Raw genomic sequence first — 20255 nt, forward strand, 5'->3', positions numbered from 1 at the left:
AATATGATGAACAGTCTTTCCAGTAAACACCTTTTGGTTATGCCATGATCATGCAATGCAAACAAAAGAAATCAATATGAACAGATTAGAGCAATGTAATATGCATGAAAAAATAAGAAAAAATAGAATAGTTAGTACCTACTAATGGAAAAAAATCTATCTATCAAGGTATAAATCTTAACCTCATGCTTTCTAGTTCCATGCTTTGTTTGGAAAATTTAACCTAACCGCATGATTTCTAGTTCGCATGCATTTATTCAGGAAAAAGAAAAGGAAATAAAATAAATTAAAAGCTAGAGCTTATTTCTCCTTTGTGTATACCTACTGACAAAATTTCGGCATGGTTTCAGATCGGGAGAGTTTCAAGGGTTTATTATATGCAGGTTTTCAGTTCTAGGAGTAAAGATACTCGAACTGTCCTTGTTGATGGCCCCTTGGGTTGTCAACCCTCAATCCTAGTCCATTACAGACTTAAGCGGATCGAGTTCAATTCGAGGGGACACATTTCTCTATGCCTGACACGGAGAATAAATTCTCATGAAGACATAAAGCATATGAACCCCGAAAGTTACTTTCTAGGTCTGACACGGAAATAAATTCTCACGAAGACGTCGCTTTCACTCCCACTTAAAAGGGATAAGATTGATTAGAAAGCTTATGTTATGCAATGCAAGTGTTGTGTTTGAGGAGAAATATTCAAACCTTTGACAAATAATTAAATGAAAATTTTAATATCTAAAAATAAAGTAAAAATAATAAATATAATAAATATTATGAAAATCATAATTAATAAAAATTTAAAAGAAAATAATTAAAAATTAAATAAATGTATTTTTAATTTCTAATTAATAGAGACAATTTATAATTAATTTTAAAGTTTGACGATCCCCAACGGAGTCGCCATCGGCCTTTTGGCGGGAAAAGTGATGTGAATAAATGGTTTTTAAAATAATTTGGGAGTCGCCATCGGCCTTTTGGGTCAGGTAGGTCGAATACCTAAAAATCATCCTTTAAAAGAGTTTTTAAGAAAACATCGATTAAAAGATAAATTGATCTGCGTTTTAACCAAATATTCGTTCTTTTTAATAATAAAAAGGGATTCGTTGACGATTACGTTTAGGGAAGGATTAACACCCCTACAACGCCCAAAATTGGTACTTTTTAATTATAAATTGTCTCTATTATTAGAAATTTAAAAATTCAAAATATATTTAATTTATAATCCTATTATTTCAAAATTATAATTATGAAAAAAAATATTAATTTATATATATTTATAAATAAAATATTTATTTATTTAGAAATATCAGAAAATGACTTCTAGGTGCCTTAAGACAGCTCTTTTCTTCGATATTAAAAAATAAATAAATAATTAAAACAATTAATATATAATTTATAAAATAGATATTTATTTATTTAAAAATATCAGAAAATGGACATCCAATTGTTTTAAGACTGCCCTTTCTTAATATTGAAAAATAAATAAATATTAAAACAGGATTAAAATAAGTTAAAAGTAATTAAATAAGATTTTAATAAATAAAATAAATATTATTTATTATATAAATATATATATTTATGGCTAAATAATAATAATAATAATAATAATAATTAAAAGTAAACATATAAAATTAACATATAACTAAACAATGAATAAAATTAAAACTATATATTTAAAATAAATAAAACTTGTAAAAAATAAATAAAAATTGAAATTAGTGACTAAATTATAACCTAATAGAATTAAATACCTAATTCATAATTAATTATTTAAAATTACAGGGATTAAACATGTTATTTTACTCATTTATTAATTTATGGACTAAAATAAAATTATATTAAATTCAAATGTTAAATTAAAATAAATTAAAAATGCTATTCAATTAAAATATTAATTATTAAAATTAAAGGCTCTAACTCGAATAATAAAACAATCTAAGTGCTAATAATGTAATTTAGTCTTATTTAATTAATTCGGGTTAAAATATAAATTATGAAAAATTATAAGGGACTAATATAGTATTTACCCTAAATATATATAAACATTGATAATGACTAAATTATAAATAAAAAAATTTGAAGACAAAATTAAAATGTTTAGAATTTGATTTCAGTGACTAAAATGGAAGTTTACAAACTTCAAGGGTCTGCGCAACTGATTTTTCTATGCGGGAAATTACACAAACATCCCTCACCAAAACGACGTAGTTTTGGTGAGGGTATAAATACCCTTAAAAAGCCCTAAAGACCAAAGTTTTCTCATTTCTCATTTTTTCTCTCTCTATAAGAGAAATAAAACTCTCTCCCTCTTTCTAAAAGCTCCGTTCAGAGGGAGACCAGAAACTGGCCGGCCGCCGTGCTCCGACGCCGGCACCGCCGCAGGCCACCGCCGACGGTGGCCGAAATTCAGGAAAATAGCTCCGAATACTCCTCTTTCAATTCTAAGGTCGAATATGTCCTTTTTTATACTAAATTGCTTTAGATCGTTCTAGATCTAAAATAACCGTATGTATTACGTTTGGTTATACAATGGCTCCGACGACGTTCGGCTCTCCTCGGTGGTAAGTTACTTCTCTTTTCCTCTTTGTTGTTCTTTGTTCGTGTTGGTGTAGCTGTGGATGATGGTCTCATTCTTCTAGTTCTCGTTCCGTTTGGTATCTTCCTCTTTCTGTTCGTGGCTATCTCTCTATCTTGCCCTCATTTTTTCTTTTCTTGCTCGCTCTGTCGATTCTCCTTCCTTTTCCCTTTTGCAGGCTCAGTGGGGCTTTTATAGCCACCACAAAGCTCTCCATGGACCGGGTAATAAGGGGGAGTTCGGTGAGTCACCAAACTATGGTGGTGACTCACCCTATAGCTTCAACGTGGAGGGGCAGCTGTCGCTGGAAGCTACTAGGAAATGCTGCATGGAGGGGCTGCTGCAGCTGATGGAAATTGTTGGAAATGCAACGTGGAGCTGCTGGAATGGAGAGGTAAAAATGGTGATTACAGAAACATTTTGGGAACTAATACATGGCTCCATCTCCTATGTTTTCCAGTAATGAGTGCACCGTTTGCTTAATGAATCCAATAAACAGAATATATATATGTATATGTATATGTATATGTATATGTATAGATTGAATTTATTTTAGTTGGTACGGTTTTTGCTGTAACATGTTGAAAGTTCAATTCAAGGCTTTAAGGTTTATATCTACTTTAAACATCAAATAAGATTTAAAAGGATAAATATTAAAAGTGTTGTCAGATAAATTGAAAGATCAAATACTGAAAAAGTGATATTTTATTAAAAATTAGTAAATATTCAATGTAAATAATATTTTTATATATGTGAATTTTTTTTATACAATCCATTAGTTTTATTAAGATTATAATGAAGGTTTAGAAGCATAATTGTAGACTAAACACATAATTAAGATATTTTCTTATAACCGCACAAAAACTAGTCACGCAAGAACCAATACAATGAAAAGGTTAAAAACCTAATAAAAAAATTCAAGCAAAAGATAGATATGAATATATTTAACTGCATTGGAAAACGAATAATAAAAGAAGATGTCGCTACTGAAAGACCACCGACAAACCGCAAATTAGAGTCGAGTGACGTAAGAAAACATTCCATAAACACAAATCATGTATGCAAATTCAATTTGAGGGTTCAAACTATGGAAGATCAGTATGATAACAAATAAATGTCATTTTGATCAACCATGATGAATGTCAAATTCAACTCTGAAAAAATAAACAAAAACAACAACTAAACACCTTTTTTGTATGGATCGTGTCTCATCTTTAAAGATGAATCTTTCATTGAAGTCAAATGTCGTTATTAAACAATACCAAGTTAATCAATTTAACATGTCACATCAATTTTTCATTATTAGAATAATAGTTGTTAAAGATCGAATGACTGATTTATTGTAAAATGATAACATTAGTAATAATTTTGTTACTTTTAAAAATGTAGTGTTAAAAAATCTACTTATATTCTAATGATCATTTAAATAATTGATATAACACCCTAAACCTGGTTGGGCCTAAAGTGTCACATTGGGCTATCGAAGCAACCCTTGATTTTTCAAAACATGTTCATTTTCTTTTTAAACATACTGAATGATATCATAATAAAACATACTGAATGATATCATAATAAAACATAATTAACTATTATAAAACATTTTACAAAATCGGAGCTTCGTGGCACATTATTTAAAATCAAAATAATACAAACTCCGAGTTTAATAAACTGAATACATAAGTAAGGTTCTATGAATAAATATGCCCACTAAGCTACGGTTCAGTACTCGAAAGAAGATTCTGAAAGTCCTGCTACGACGATGCTCCATGAACTGCTCATGCTACTAACATGATAACAGAAAACATCCGATGACTGAGCTTACAAAGTCCAGCAGTATAATCGTTAATCTAGAGAATCATAAGAAGTTCATAAGCACAAGCATGTTGAATACATGGTACTAAGCAGTAGGTACATGCATGAGCTAGATCAAGTGCTAGTTACTTACGGCTTATTTGTTCTATCACTGAAGCAAGGGTCTCATGCATCCCTAAATCCTCGGCTAAGGGCTTATCCATGAGTACACCTCAAAAGGGTCTCTAATCTTACTGGTTGTATCTGCTATGCATTGTCTAAATGCTATACTAATGCTCTTATGCACTATCTGAATGCAAAACTAACTCTATCGTGCATTACCTAAATGCAATATCGACTCTATCGTGCATTACCTAAATGCAATATTGACTTTTGTTTTTCCTCATACACTAGCTGAGGTATGCATTTTGGTGCGACTGAGGGATCCTGCATCTCGGAGCTCACATGCCCCTTTAGCCTGTCGGATACTAATATATGACACAAAACAACAAACATAAAGTTATGGCGAGCATCATGGTGACGTTGAGGTTTCTACATCTCAGAGCTCACACACCCCTCTAGCCTGTCGGTATACCCTTAGTTACACTGGGATGAGATAAAAAACTGCATAAAAAATGTACACTCATCCAACTTACTGCGTCGTGTCTTGGGGCATCTGTGCCCAGCTAACAAGAGAAATGTTTTGGCACTGACTTGTATATACATGAACATACTATCAAACAAGACAATCACCCTATTTCCAAACTAACTCGGGTGTCCTAGCTATTTCTCGAGTGTCACACAAGGGCTAGTTTTATGACATCTTAATTGTTATTGTTTCTAGCTGTTTTGAGTTAAAACTGTTCTTGTTTACTATTTTCTCTAACTATTATCTCACTCGTTCTCTCATCTAGAATGTTATGCGAGGGTTTACTAATCTGTTACAACTGATAATATGTATTTGATCTGGGTTGTAGCTACTTAAGGGCATTTTAGTTATTCTCTAGCTCTAGAGAAGTCTCTACGCATTTCGTGAACTCACGATGACTATTGTGTTTATTGTTTACTAGTTGTGATATCGGTTAGCCAGATATTTGACTCGAGTTCATTTTTGGGTAATGATATTATATTCTCTATTACAACGATTTCCCTTAATTCGCCCTCAAATTAAAGGAATAACTACACGTCCAACCCTTTCGTTCGTTCTTGTGGTATATGCCATTGTTGCTTCATAATCTGATTATTTGGTCACACCTCTCATCGGTACACTCTGTGCACTAATCCTCTATCCATAGATATTTGTTACGTTCTCACTAAAGGTACATGGAAGCGTTACGCTTGCTATCATTACTCTAGTTGTAACCCACTCTCATGAGTGTCTCTAGGCCCCTTTGGTCATCTACGTCCCTCACAGACTAAGTTCTATCATTACGAACCATCCCTGGCTCTTACAGACTTTAGCTGGGTCGAATCTTATCATTCAAGGTGGTAGTATCGATACCATGGGGTCAAGTATCGATACCCTTATGAGTATCGGAACCAAAAATGCATTCTGTTGCTAAAATTGGGACTCAGTATCGATACCCTTAATTTTTGCTCCAATTCATCCAATATCGATAGTGTTCATCCAGTATCAATACTCAGACCTTGAAATGGTTTATTTAGGCTCGGGAATCATCCAAAAATCATCCTAAATGACTTGGTTTAATTTCTAATCTTTGTTATGAAGTTTTAGTAAGTTATTTAGGGTCTTCATGTAATACCCCAATTTAGGGGCTAAATTTAAGAAAATATAAATTGATGAATTTAATTGGTATTTTTGGAAGAAATCGGGGATTAAATTATAAGATTTCAAAGTTGGCAGACCATTTTAAGAAGTGTAGTAAATTAGTGGCTAAACCCATTATTTAGCCATTTTTATTTTGGAGAGAATTATAAATCTCTCCCCCCGTATGTTTTCTGGAAATCTTTCCAGATTTTCCTCTTCATCAACTCCTCTTTGAACTCCGATCTACTTGTTGTACGACCTCTGATCGACGATCCGAAACCACCATCGTGTTCGTTGTCAACCGAGGAACAAAATTCCTCAAACCTTTCGTCGTGAATTTCAGTCGGAAGTATCTTCGGTAATAACTCGGTTTTAGTTGGTTTTTCATCGATTCACGATGATCGGGTCATCCGTTTACGACACCTCCTACAACATCGTGTTCCTTGTGCCGTTCGAGTCCACCGGTGTCCTCCCTTTTCTCCGGCGGCGGCGGCGCGTGTGGAGGTGAAGCGGTCAAAATTTTCGATTCGTTGAAATCGAGCTCTCCGCAGTTCAAAAATTTGAACCGAACTTTGTAAATATCTCGAAATCGCTTAAAATAATTTTTAAGAATTTTTCCGGGAATTTTTCGATATCAGGGCACTATTCACACGCCCCCACGCGCCGCCACTGCGCGTGGGGAAGACAAAAGTGACTGGTTTGACCGGTTTTGGTGCATAGTTGACCGGTTTGACCGGTCACAACCCGACCCGACCCGTTGACCCATTGACCGTTGACCGGCGTTGACCACTGTTGACCATAACTTTGACGAGCTTTGTCCGGGCATTAAACGACCTTTGTTTTTGACCGAGTATACCTATCCTGACATTTTTCGACGTTCCAAATCCAATTTCGCAATCCGTTTTTCGAAATTCGGACCCGAAGGCCTTGAAATTGCCGGTCAAACCCGTTAACTTTGATTTTGACCGTTCCGAAAAGTCATATTTTATGCTTTCGACGTCCTGAATCGAATCCGAAGTCTGTTTTGCCAAATTCGAACCCGGTAAGCTGTCTTTCACTGATTTATCACCCGATTCGATCCGTTTATCGCAATTAAGCTCCGTTTCTGATATAATTTATGTTAATATGTATCTGAGAATTATTGGAAGTTGAATTGAAGATCAAAGGCGTTCGAATGGAATTTTTATGATCGATCAGTATTGCACGAAAATCGAGGTAATACTTTACTACCTCTTTATGCTTTATAGAACATATTGGTATTGGTAAATGCATGAATGGAAATGTTTGGTCTCGTATGTATAATTAATGAAGATCTACACTAGATACGAATACTGTAGAAAGTAGGTAACTGAATATGGCTCAGATTACTATTATAAGAAATTGGAGGACAGTTGGAATTAAATTACAAGTTCTTGAATTAAGTGATAAAAGAATCAACCATGGATATGTAGATTATAATTTATCTCATTAAAGGTACTTAGATAATAAATTATGAGAATATTTCGATTAGGTAAAATTACGAAATTACCCTTATGTTGAAAATTGACAAGAATTGTCCCTGGAAGTGGATTAATAAATCTGAAAAGAATTATTGATCTGCTAAAACTATTGATGTGCATAAAAATATTAGTTTTACTTGGAAATTATGGATAACCGATTTTTAACCCCAAGAAGGTTTATACTAGATACTAGAAGTCTTTTGAGGAATCATTTCAAGATCAAAGAATGTTCGAGGAAACAATTAATCATAGTATCTATATTATATTATTTTTCGTTAAGAGCTAATATCGAAATTATCTGGTTAAGAAATTACGAAAATGCCCTTGAGAGGTAAAATAGTCAGAGTTGACCCTGAAGGAGAAAGCACTTTGAGGATTTGTACTTAACTCGATTAAGTACAAAGTTAATTATTAATATTTTGTCTTCGTAAAGAAAAATTCATAATATTGCGTTTGTAAAATCCGAGAAGGCACTTGACCCGAAAATATCCGAGTTATGAGTAAATACCTGAAGAAGAATTTATCGGAGGGTGCTCTTTTATCAGAATTGTTCGAACGGATTGGAATAGATGATAAATTGGAATTAAATAATAAGACTGGATGGAGGAAAAAGATTGAAATACCGTGGATATAAAATAACCAAATTACCCCTGTAATGGAAATGACCCAAGAATATCACCAAGCTCAGGAATGATGAGATATCCTTGAGCTCTGTTATGATTGGAATAAAACTGAAAACCAAAATGACCAAAATACCCTTATGCCCTATATTAAGTAAATGTCTTAGATTAATTAAGGAATCCAAGTAAGCATAGGTATTGGACTACCTTTAAAGGTAATGGAAAATAGTTTAAGTGAGTAGATCAACCCTAAAGCTATGTCAATACCTGAATGGCATAGATATTACTGGAACATGTATTTCTTCTCAAGTTTGGCTCGATGATAAATTTTGGAAGTATTCAGCTCAGCTCTATATCGTATTCAATACTAAGAATTGGACGTTTGTTCGACAAATCAACCATGAAGACCAAATTAAATGGAATGGAAGTACAACATGTATCTGAAATTCAGGAACGCTTGAATTACTTTGGAAAATCCTGAAGTAACTGGAATGGACATGACTGCTAAATGAACTAGGTAACCTCAATGACTGAGGATTTAATAAGTGATTTGGATAAGTCTTGAAACTCTGATGAGTTTACATAATATACAATTACAATGAGTTATTAACAAATTAATCAAGTACGTCAGCATTCCATGATATTGTGGAAACGTGGAAATGAAATAAAGACATTGGAAGATTTATTCAGCGATGATTCCGAAAATGGTCTACGGACAAGAATTTGTGGTATTAAAGAGTAAATACCTTAGAAGGAAAATGAATTGACCAGTAGACATAGATTGTTAAGGTTCTGAATCTTTGTTCTCAAGTTGTTCGATTATCCGATCAATTGACATGGATGTATAGGATTCTGAATACCCTTCTGATTACGTACAACTTCTGAAAACTGTCCGAATAAGATAATATCCTGATAATTCACATTCTGAATAACTGATGATTCTGTTAGTTAATGAACTCTTCCAATAGTGATTCTAAATTCTAACATTCTATCGACATACTGAAGAACTGTGTTTCTCTGCCTGATACAGTACCTCTAAATAATACCTGTAAACTCTGGTGTGTTCCCTACTCACATGAATATTTTATCTGATTTTCGATTTGAATTCTGATATGATACTTGACATGGATTCTGATTTGATATCTGACATGGATTCTGATCTGATACTTGACTTGGATTCTGATCTGTTACTTGACCTGATTTCTGATATGATACTTGACCTGATTTATGTTTTGATTTTTGATATATCCATTTATGGACGGAAAATGTTTTAATTGGGGGGTATTGTTAAAGGAAGAAGTTTCGTAGGTTCCTCGGCTTTGTGCTCAGGGCCTTATATGATGTGTTGGGTTGGATGTATGGTTCTGGGGAACCTACACATTATGATGTGTTGGGATGGGGGTATATATATATATGTTTTAAAAGATATGAAAAGTTACATGGTGTTTGGGAACACACTAGATAACCTATTCTGATCTCATGAACTCAATCATCCGAAATATTTGTTTGAACTGAAATCTCATTGTCCGTTACCATCTGAAATATCAGTAGGATCTCTGCTCAGCATAAAAATTTATAAATGTTTGGAAATAATAAGGATATGTATGTTTATCTATATCTGCATGTTCTTCAGCATCATCGGGTAGTTCAGTATTAATGAGCTTTTCGAAGCTCACTCTATTACTCACCTTTTCAGGTTAAAAGAATTGTACCAGTGCATCTATCGACTTCAGTAAGGGAGTTTTTTCGGCGTTGTTGCAAAGAATGGTACATGTGATTAGGGGGCATGTAATTGTATTTTGATTTATATACGAGTCTGGAAATCTGTTTTATTTTTAAATAGTGACAACTGATTTTATAAGTTACATGTTTCAATAAAAGTTTTAAATTTTCCGCTATTTTTACAGTAGGTCACTCCGGTGGCCCTAATGTGATTTCCCGGATCGATCGGATCCTCGCATCGGTCTGGGGGGTTATATTTAGTGGTATCAGAGCTATGGTTTAAGTAAAAAATTTCAAGATAGACCGGCCGGTCGAATGTCAAAATATGTCTGATCAGTACATGCCCCTAGACTGCAATCGTACCTCTCTGAGCCGAAACTCCAGGGCTGAGTCCCTATCTGTAACGAATAAACCGAAGTCTCTATCTGTTAAGGTTATACTTGTACAAAAAGGAATACCAGTAACATTTGTCTAAACGCTATGAAGTACCTCACGAGCCATATGAGAGTTATTCATCTGAGAAATTTTGACCCGACTTTGGAAATGAAATTGGGATATGATACTGCTTTATGAGCCGATTCTCGTGACAAAGACTGAATTGATTATTCAAGGAAATTTTTGTTCGGATTCTTTTATTGAAATAAGGAAAAGTTCTGATAAGAATGTATGCTCAGCTGATTAAGGATTAGTAGAGAACACGTACTTTTTCAAAGCTACTTGAAGATATGGAAGAGTTTATGGAAGTTTTATTTCTGCAATAATGTGACATGAATAAATTTCGAGGACGAAATTCTTTTAAGGAGGGGAGAATTGTAACACCCCAATTTAGGGGTTAAATTTAAGAAAATATAAATTGGTGAATTTAATTGGTATTTTTGGAAGAAATCAGGGATTAAATTATAAGATTTCAAAGTTGGCAGGCCGTTTTAATAAGTGTAGGAAATTCAGTGGCTAAACCCATGATTTAGCCATTTTTATTTTGGAGATAATTATAAATCTCTCCCCCGTATGTTTTCTGGAAATTTTTCCAGATTTTCCTCTTCATCATCCCCTCTTTGAACTCCGATCTACTCGTTGTACGACCTCTGATCGACGAGCCGAAACCACCATCGTGTTCATTGTCAACCGAGGAACAAAACCCCTCAAACCTTTCGTCGTGAATCATCGCCGTTCGTCGTGAATTTCAGTCGGAAGTATCGTCGGTAATAACTCGGTTTTAGTTGGTTTTTCATCGATTCACGATGATCGGGTCATCCATTTACGACACCTCCCGCACCATCGTGTTCCTTGTGCCGTTCCAAGTCCACCGGTGTCCTCCCTTTTCTATGGCGGCAACGGTGCGTGTGGAGGTAAAGCGGTCAAAGATTCCGATTCATTGAAATCGAGCTCTCCGTCGTTCAAAAATTTGAACCAAGCTTTGTAAGTATCTCGAAATCCCTTAAAATAATTTTTAAGATTTTTTTCGAGAATATTCCGATATCAGGGCATTATTCACGCGTCCCCATGCACCGCCACTGCACGTGGGGAAGACAAGTGACCGGTTTGACCGGTTTTGGTGCACAGTTGACTGGTTTAACCGGTCAGAACCCGACCCGACCCGTTGACCCGACCCGACCCGTTGACCCGTTGACCGTTAACCCATTGACCGTTGACCGGCGTTGACCACTGTTGACCAAAACTTTGACAGGTTTTGACCGGGCATTAAACGACCTTTGTTTTTGACCGAGTATACCTATCCTGACATTTTTCGACGTTCCAAATCCGATTCCGCAATCCATTTTTCAAAATTTGGACCCGAAGGCCTTGAAATTGTCGGTCAAACCCGTTGACTTTGATTTTGACCAAAAATTCCAAATTTCTGAAAAGTCATATTTTATGCTTTCGACGTTCTGAATCCGAATCCGAAGTTCGTTTCGCCAAATTTGAACCCGTTAAGCTGTCTTTCACTGATTTATCACCCGATTCGATCCGTTTATCGCAATTAAGTTCCGTTTCTGATATAATTTATTTTAATATGTATTTGAGGAATTATTGGAAGTTGAATTGAAGATCAAAGGCGTTCGAATGGAATTTTTATTGTCGACAAGTATTGCACGGAAATCGAGAAAATACTTTACTACCTCTTTATGCTTTATAGAACATATTGGTATTGGTAAATGCATGAATGGAAATGTTTGGTCTCGTATGTATAATTAATGAAGATCTACACTAGATACGAATACTGTAGAAAGTAGGTAACTGAATATGGCTCAGATTACTATTATAAGAAATTGGAGGACAGTTGGAATTAAATTACAAGTTCTTGAATTAAGTGATAAATGAATCAACCATGGATATGCAGATTATAATTTATCTCATTAAAGGTACTTAGATGATAAATTATGAGAATATTTGATTAGGTAAAATTCCGAAATTACCCTTATGTGGAAAATGACAAGAATTGTCCCTGGAAGTGGATTAATAAATCTGAAAAGAATTATTGATCTGCTAAAACTATTGATGTGCATAAGAAATGTTAGTTTTACTTGGAAATTATGGATAACCGATTTTTAACCCCAAGAAGGTTTATACTAGATACTAGAAGTCTTTTAAGGAATCATTTCAAGATCAAAGAATGTTCGAGGAAGCAATTAATCATAGGATTTCTATATTTTATTATTTTTTGTTAAGAGCTAATATCGAAATTATATGGTTAAGAAATTACGAAAATGCCCTTGAGAGGTAAAATAGTCAGAGTTGACCCTGAAAGAGAAAGCACTTTGAGGATTTGTACTTAACTCGATTAAGTACAAAGTTAATTATTAATATTCTGTCTTTATAAAGAAAAATTCATAATATTGCGTTTGTAAAATCTGAGAAGGCACTTGACCCGAAAATATCCGAGTTATGAGTAAATACCTGAAGAACAATTTACCAGAGGGTGCTCTTTTATCAGAATTATTAGAACGAACTGGAATAGATGATAAATTGGAATTAAATAATAAACCCGGATGGAGGAAAAAGATTGAAATACCGCGGATCTGTAAAATAACCAAATTACCCCTGTAATGGAAATGACCCAAGAATATCACCAAGCTCAGGAATGATGGGATATCCTTGAGCTCTGTTATGATTGGAATAAAACTGAAAACCAAAATGACCAAAATACCTTTATGGCCTATATTAAGTAAATGTCTTAGTTTAATTAAGGAATCCAAGTAAGCATAGGTATTGGACTACCTTTAAAGGTAATGGAAAACAATTTAAGTGAGTAGATCAACCCTAAAGCTATGTCAATACCTGAATGGCATAGATATTACTGGAGCATGTATTCGTCTTCTCAAGTTTGGCTCGATGATTAATTTTGGAAGTATTCAGCTCAGCTCTAGATCGTATTCAATACTAAGAATTGGACGATTGTTCGACAAATCAACCATGAAGACCAAATTGAATGGAATAGAAGTACAACATGTATCTGAAATTCAAGAACGTTTGAATTACTCTAGAAAATTCTGAAGTAACTGGAATGGACATGACTGCTAAATGAACTAGGTAACCTCAATGACTGAGGATTTAATAAGTGATTTGGATAAGTCTTGAAACTCTGATGAGTTTACGTAATATACAATTACAATGAGTTATTAACAAATTAATCAAGTACGTTAGCATTCCATGATATTGTGGAAACGTGGAAATGAAATAAAGACATTGGAAGATTTATTCAGCGATGATTCCGAAAATGGTCTACAGACAAGAATTTGTGGTATTAAAGAGTAAATACCTTAGAAGGAAAATGAATTGACCAGTAGACATAGATTGTTAAGGTTCTGAATCTTTGTTCTAAGTTGTTCGATTATCCGATCAATTGACATGGATGTATAGGATTCTGAATACCCTTCTGATTACGTACAACTTCTGAAAACTGTCCGAATAAGATAATATCCTGATAATTCACATTCTGAATAACTAATGATTCTGTTAGTTAATGAACTCTTCCAATAGTGATTCTAAATTCTAACATTATATCGACATACTGAAGAACTGTGTTTCTCTGCCTGATACAGTACCTCTAAATAATACCTGTAAACTCTGGTGTGTTCCCTACTCACATGAATATTTTATCTGATTTTTGATTTGAATTCTGATCTGATACTTGACATGGATTCTGATTTGATATCTGACATGGATTCTGATCTGATACTTGACTTAGATTCTGATCTGTTACTTGACCTGATTTCTGATATGATACTTGACCTGATTTATGTTTTGATTTTTGATATATCTGTTTACGGACGGAAAATGTTTTAATTGGGGGGTATTGTTGAAGGAAGAAGTTTCGCAGGTTCCTCGACTTTGTGCTCAGGGCCTTATATGATGTGTTGGGTTGGGTGTATGGTTTTGGGGAACCTACACATTATGATGTGTTAGGATGGGGGTATATATATATATATGTTTTAAAAGATCTGAAAAGTTACATGGTTTTTTGGAATACACTAGATAACCTATTCTGATCTTCTGAACTCAGTCATCTGAAATATTTGTCTGAACTGAAATCTCATTGTCCGTTACCATCTGAAATATCAGTAGGATCTCTGCTCAGCATAAAAATCTATAAATGTTTGGAAATAATAAGGATATGTATGTTTATCTGTATCTGCACATTCTTCAGCATCATCTGGTAGTTTTGTATTAATGAGCTTTTCGAAGCTCACTCTATTACTCACCTTTTCAGGTTAAAAGAATTGTACCAGTGCATCTATCGACTTCAGTAAGGGAGTTTTTTCGGCGTTGTTGCAGAGAATGGTACATGTGATTAGGGGGCATATAATTGTATTTTGATTTATATATGAGTCTGGAAATCTGTTTTATTTTTAAATAGTGACAACTGATTTTATAAGTTACATGTTTCAATAAAAGTTTTAATTTTTCCGCTATTTTTACAGTGGGTCACTCCGGTGGCCCTAATGTGACTTCCCGGATCGGATCAGATCCTCCGCATCGGTCTGGGGGGTTACACTTCAGGTGTCTTAAAAACAATTATTAACACCTAAAATGTGGTTTGATCATGAAATCAAAGGTAAACCCTAAATATGCTCAATATCCAAATACTAGCAATTTCTTGAAATTTATGGAAATTTAATATTCCAAAGGATTAGAAATATACTACCTTGATGATTGAATCCCGAAATAGAGCTACTTTAGCTAGCAATCACTCTCCTCTAGGCGCTATTCGGCCAAGGGTTATTACCCTCTGTTTAAACTAAACCATCATCTCTATTTGTAATTAAATTATGACTTTATAGGAAGACACAAGGGTTGGCCAAACCACCATGTATCTATTAGGCCATGCCCCTCTATTTCCTATAAATAGGCCATTATATTTCATTTGTAATCATACCTTTTTGATTAAATTAAGGGGAGATTATTCTCTTTATTAAGTCCTGGTGACTTTTATCGACTTATCAAGTATTTTATACTTGTGGAGTCAACCCCTTTCCCCTTGATACTTATGGTTCTTAGTTCTTATAACTAGTGGGTCAAAGTCCTTTATACCACCCCTTAAAGAAGCAATATAAAGTCTGGGTCTTTGCTCTCTATAGCATTGGTTCTTCTTTGAGTCTTCTTTAAGATACTATCCTCACAACCATCCCATTGTTTCATTAACCAAACATATAGCCATATCAATCATCTTCCGCTTCCATCTCTCATTTATTAAACAGCATACCTATTCACCTATTAATTTACCACCCTTAACCATATGTTTTGAGCCATTCACTTATGTAGGTTGTTTTGCTTCCTTCCTAGATCCATAATCAATCGATAAGGTATAAGTTCCTTACATCATAAATGGGGTTAAATTTTGTTATATTTACTCCCAACAATGCTAGTTAACTTTTCTCTACTTATCCATACATACTTTCCTTCATTTAATTACTTAAAACATTTAGTATCCATCAAGAGCATTTGATTCTAAGCATCACAACAAAATTTCTAACTTGTTTTTTACACTAATCCAATGTTTCTAATAATTTCATGTACCTCTATGACAAGTAAATTCTACCAATAAACCTCAATAAACACTTATATATTAACATATCACTTCAAAACCCATTTTCTAAAATTTCTCATTTTTCCTCCATTTCATAGTTTTATCCTTCTTTAAGCTTACAAATCACTTAATGTTACCAAAGCAACCCATAATTTAAATAAAGAACTAGCTAATGGAAGTTTACCTTATACCATGGTGGAGAACACCACTCACGTGAAGGAGAAGAAGAAGGAAATAAATGTTTTACTTTCCTCTTTTTCCCTATTTAAAAACTCTAACATATTCTTTTTAAATTTATTTCCCTCTTAAAAGACTAAAGTGTCCTCTTAATTTATCTATTATCACAAATTAATCTAAACAATATTCCAAATCATTTTCTCATCTTTTACCATATAATCAAATAAATCCTCACATTTTAAATCTTCTCCATAAAGTCACTTACATAATAATTGGGGTATTACACTTCTCGCCTTAAGCTATGATGCTGGAAGATAGTTTCTTGTCACTATAACATAGTTAACCCAGGTCTTCTTCTTGACTTAAAGACCTCGATTTAAACTTTAACTCAAAAGTAGTTGATACGTCATCGAGCTGAGTGGAATTGAACTCAAAAGTTTTCATTGACAGATAACCCTTATCGCCTTGAGTTATGTTGTACTAAGCTAAAAGATTTCCCTAGATCTTCTTCTTGACTTAAATACCTCGGCTTCAACCGGAAAGTAGTTCCTCGCTACTACCATGCGGTTGATATATCATCGAGCTGAATGGAAACGAACTCGACAGTTTTTTATTGACAGATAGCTTTTCTCGACTAAAGCTATACTGTAAATTTGACATGCCCTTGAGCTGAATAGAATCAAACTCGAAGGTATTTGTTGACAGATAACCCTTCTTGCCTTGATTTATGCTGTAAATTTGATATGTCCTTGAGCTAAATGTAATCAAACACGAAGGTCTTTGTTGATAGATAACCCTTCTCGCCTTAAGCTATGCTGTAAATTTGATATGCCCTTGAGCTAAATAGAATCGAACTCGAAGGTTTGTTAACAGATAGTCATTCTCTCCTTGAGTTATGCTGTAAATTTGATATGTTCTTGAGCTGAATGAAATCAAACTCGAAGGTTTTTTACTAATAGATAACCCTTTTCGCCTTGATCTATGCTGTAAAATTGATATGCCCTTGAGCTGAATGTAATCGAACTCGAACCTTTTGGTAGACAGATAACCCTTCTCGCCTTGAGTTATGCTGCGAATAATTCCTTTAAGTGAAAAATGGCTCCCCTTCACGAGAAAGCCAAGTGGTATATTCTTCAAGTTGTTCCCCTTCGCGGGTATGAACCAGGTAAGATGATCTTTGGATGACTCCCCTTAATGGGAAATCCATGTGGGATACTTTTCGAGTGACTCCTCTTTGTGAGAAAGACAATGAGGTAGTTTGTCTGTTGAATATCATACGTCTTGGAGTTGAAATCTGGCTTGAAAATTTTAACTAGAAAATAGCTACTCGTCGTTGAGTTAAGCTGTATTGGATCCGTTCTGAATTGGCTCTTGAACCCATCTGAAGTTGATTCTGAGATCTTTTGATCTTTCAATATGTCAAGTTGGTTTAGGCGTAACTTTTCGTTGTTGAGTTAAGCAACCACCATCGAATTTGAAGGTGCTTTTGAATAGAGTATTTTTCATCTTGGAGACAAAAGTTGACTCTAAAAGCAACATGAATTAGTTTTGTTTTATCTCCTGGAATGAGCCTCATTTTGTCTGTCAGTCTTGTCTTAGGGATTGACCATGCCCTATTTTCTTCTCGGGTTGTTGACAATGTCACAAGTTTTGCGTGGTCTCTGACTTATTGTTTCCATGAATTTGAAATGCTCCATTAATTCTACCACTATTTATTCTTTCTTCAATAGAGGCAAAATGAGCCTCGACAGCTTCCAGGACTTTTCACATTTGAGACTGTCCTGTTTGAAAATGTTTTTATCCTTTTTTTTATTTTAGGAGGGAAAAAAGGATATGAGAATATAAGAATTTTGTAAAGCATTGCCTCTTAAATCAGGCTTACAATCGAATCTAATCAAATCATACACATGAGTTCACAGGAAATCAAAAGAATTAATTGCTCTTTACTGCTTTTAGAGTTATAGCTCTTTGACAAATATCTAAATTGATGAGTTGGCTTCAGGTTGGCTTCATAATTTCTAATGTTTCAACCACCAAAATGTCATCGCAACATGCCCCTATTTCTTGGCTTGGAATTTTAATCAGATGCAGACAAAATGACGCAACTAGCATAATCAATTACTAGACCTTCTATTTCGGTTCTCTAAAATCTTCCATTTATTCAAGCTTCGTAGGCGAGGACAAAGGCAGTACAGAAATATCGGTCTAAAGATAAAATTCCTGAGTGCTCGTGTGAAATTGACTATAACAGGTATTTCTTAACTCCCTTAGTCTATCTTTACCGAAACTCCTTATTTTGATAAATTTGATTTAATTTGTCATTGTCTGGCTAGTTGAATCCATAAAGCCGAGGCATTTAACCAATTGCTCTAGACGGACAACTCAATATTATAATCACCTTTATCAGGCTAACTGAATCTTATCCATAAAGCTGGAGCGTTTAACCAATTGCTCTTGAGGGACAGCTCAAGCTTTATTGTATATATATTATAATCACCTTTATCAGGCAAGCTGAATCTTGTCCATAAAGTCAGGGCTTTTAACTAATTGCTTTAGAGGGAAAACTCAAGCTTTATTGTAATATTAAAATTTGGGTATACAAATCCAATTTCTTAAGTTTGTCAAGGAGAACCTGTTATAGTCTTAGTTTTTTTAAAAGTCCAGAAATCTCATCTTTAGAGATCAATTTCCAAGAAACTGACCTAAACTAGATTCACCTACTCGACTATTCCATCTTTGAAGATCATCATCATCATTGAACGTCTTCAACAAAAGTATAATAATGTCATACGCAAGGGATGCCCCATGTTCTGCTCCTATACATACCTAATACGAAGCCTCTTGTTTATTCTCTTATAAGAGGAGAAGGCTATATCGGTTCTTTCAAGAGAAGGGTATGATGTTCGAGTGTGTCTTCTGGGGTAAGGTCAAAAGTCTTTTTTTATTATTTTTTAATCGTGTTACTTTGTCAAAGATATGTAAATCTGAATCATTTACAGAGTTTTTTAATTGAGTTGATATTCAGTGAAATTCAAGTTGTGAAATAAATTTATTTAAATATCCTTATAAAAAGAAATATAACAATGTTCAAAAATAGGTTATAAAAAGAAATATAAGAAAGTTTAAGAAACAAGTTCAAAAAGGATGCTACAAAATAGAATAAAGCCTCATTAGGATGCCCCATCTTCGATTATTTCACTTGTCATGGCTTCTTTTGAAGTACCCTCAGACGCACAAATTTCTTATTCGAGAGTGTCCTTGCTTTCACCGTAAAATTCCAGCTCTTTTCTGTATATCATTAGCTAGATTAAGGTTCTAAAATCGGCATATTCTTGTACATCGTGTCCATCCTCATTGTGATAATAATAATTTCTGCCACTTTTGGAATCTGACATGCTAGGATGTGGTGCAAGAAACCCCGAATTTATCATTTGCCTCCACACCCAAACAAGAGGTGACTTCACTTCATAAACTCTGGTTTTGGCCTTTTTACCCTTCTCCTTGGTGATTGCATTTTCCTCATTATCTTGATTATTAGACAGAGGGTTATGTGCAATATTAGGTGATTCTGAATTGTTGAAATGAATCCAACTCCTGTTGCGCATTCTTTGGATGATCCTCTTAAAGGCGAGGCAGTTATCAATAGCATGCCCCGGAACACTGCCATGATATTCATAGTGCGCATTTTCATCATACCACTTGGGCTATGGGGGCTTTATAGGTTTCTCTGGATATGGTGACATCACATGTGCATCAAAAATCTGTTGATAAAGTTCCTTATATGTCATGAGAATGGGATCGAAATGCTTCTTCCCCTTTTCTCTCATTGGTTCTCTCGAATCTTGTCTAGAAGATGGTACAACTGCTATTGGTTTTGATTTTGAGATTGTAACGCCTTTACTAGCGTTGAAAATGCTAATGATCTCTCTTTCTTTTTTCTTCATGGGAGGTTTTCTACTCGACCTACCTCCTTGTTTAATGGTCGTTTCTACCATCTTTGTTTTAACTTCCTCACCAAATTTCAGAATGCAGTAACCATCTAAATTATTTTGAAGGTTAGTTCGTGGAAGATGAA

This window comes from Hibiscus syriacus, unplaced genomic scaffold (genome assembly GCF_006381635.1).
Source record: "Hibiscus syriacus cultivar Baekdansim isolate YM2019G1 unplaced genomic scaffold, ASM638163v2 tig00111253_pilon, whole genome shotgun sequence".
NCBI lineage: Eukaryota > Viridiplantae > Streptophyta > Magnoliopsida > Malvales > Malvaceae > Hibiscus > Hibiscus syriacus.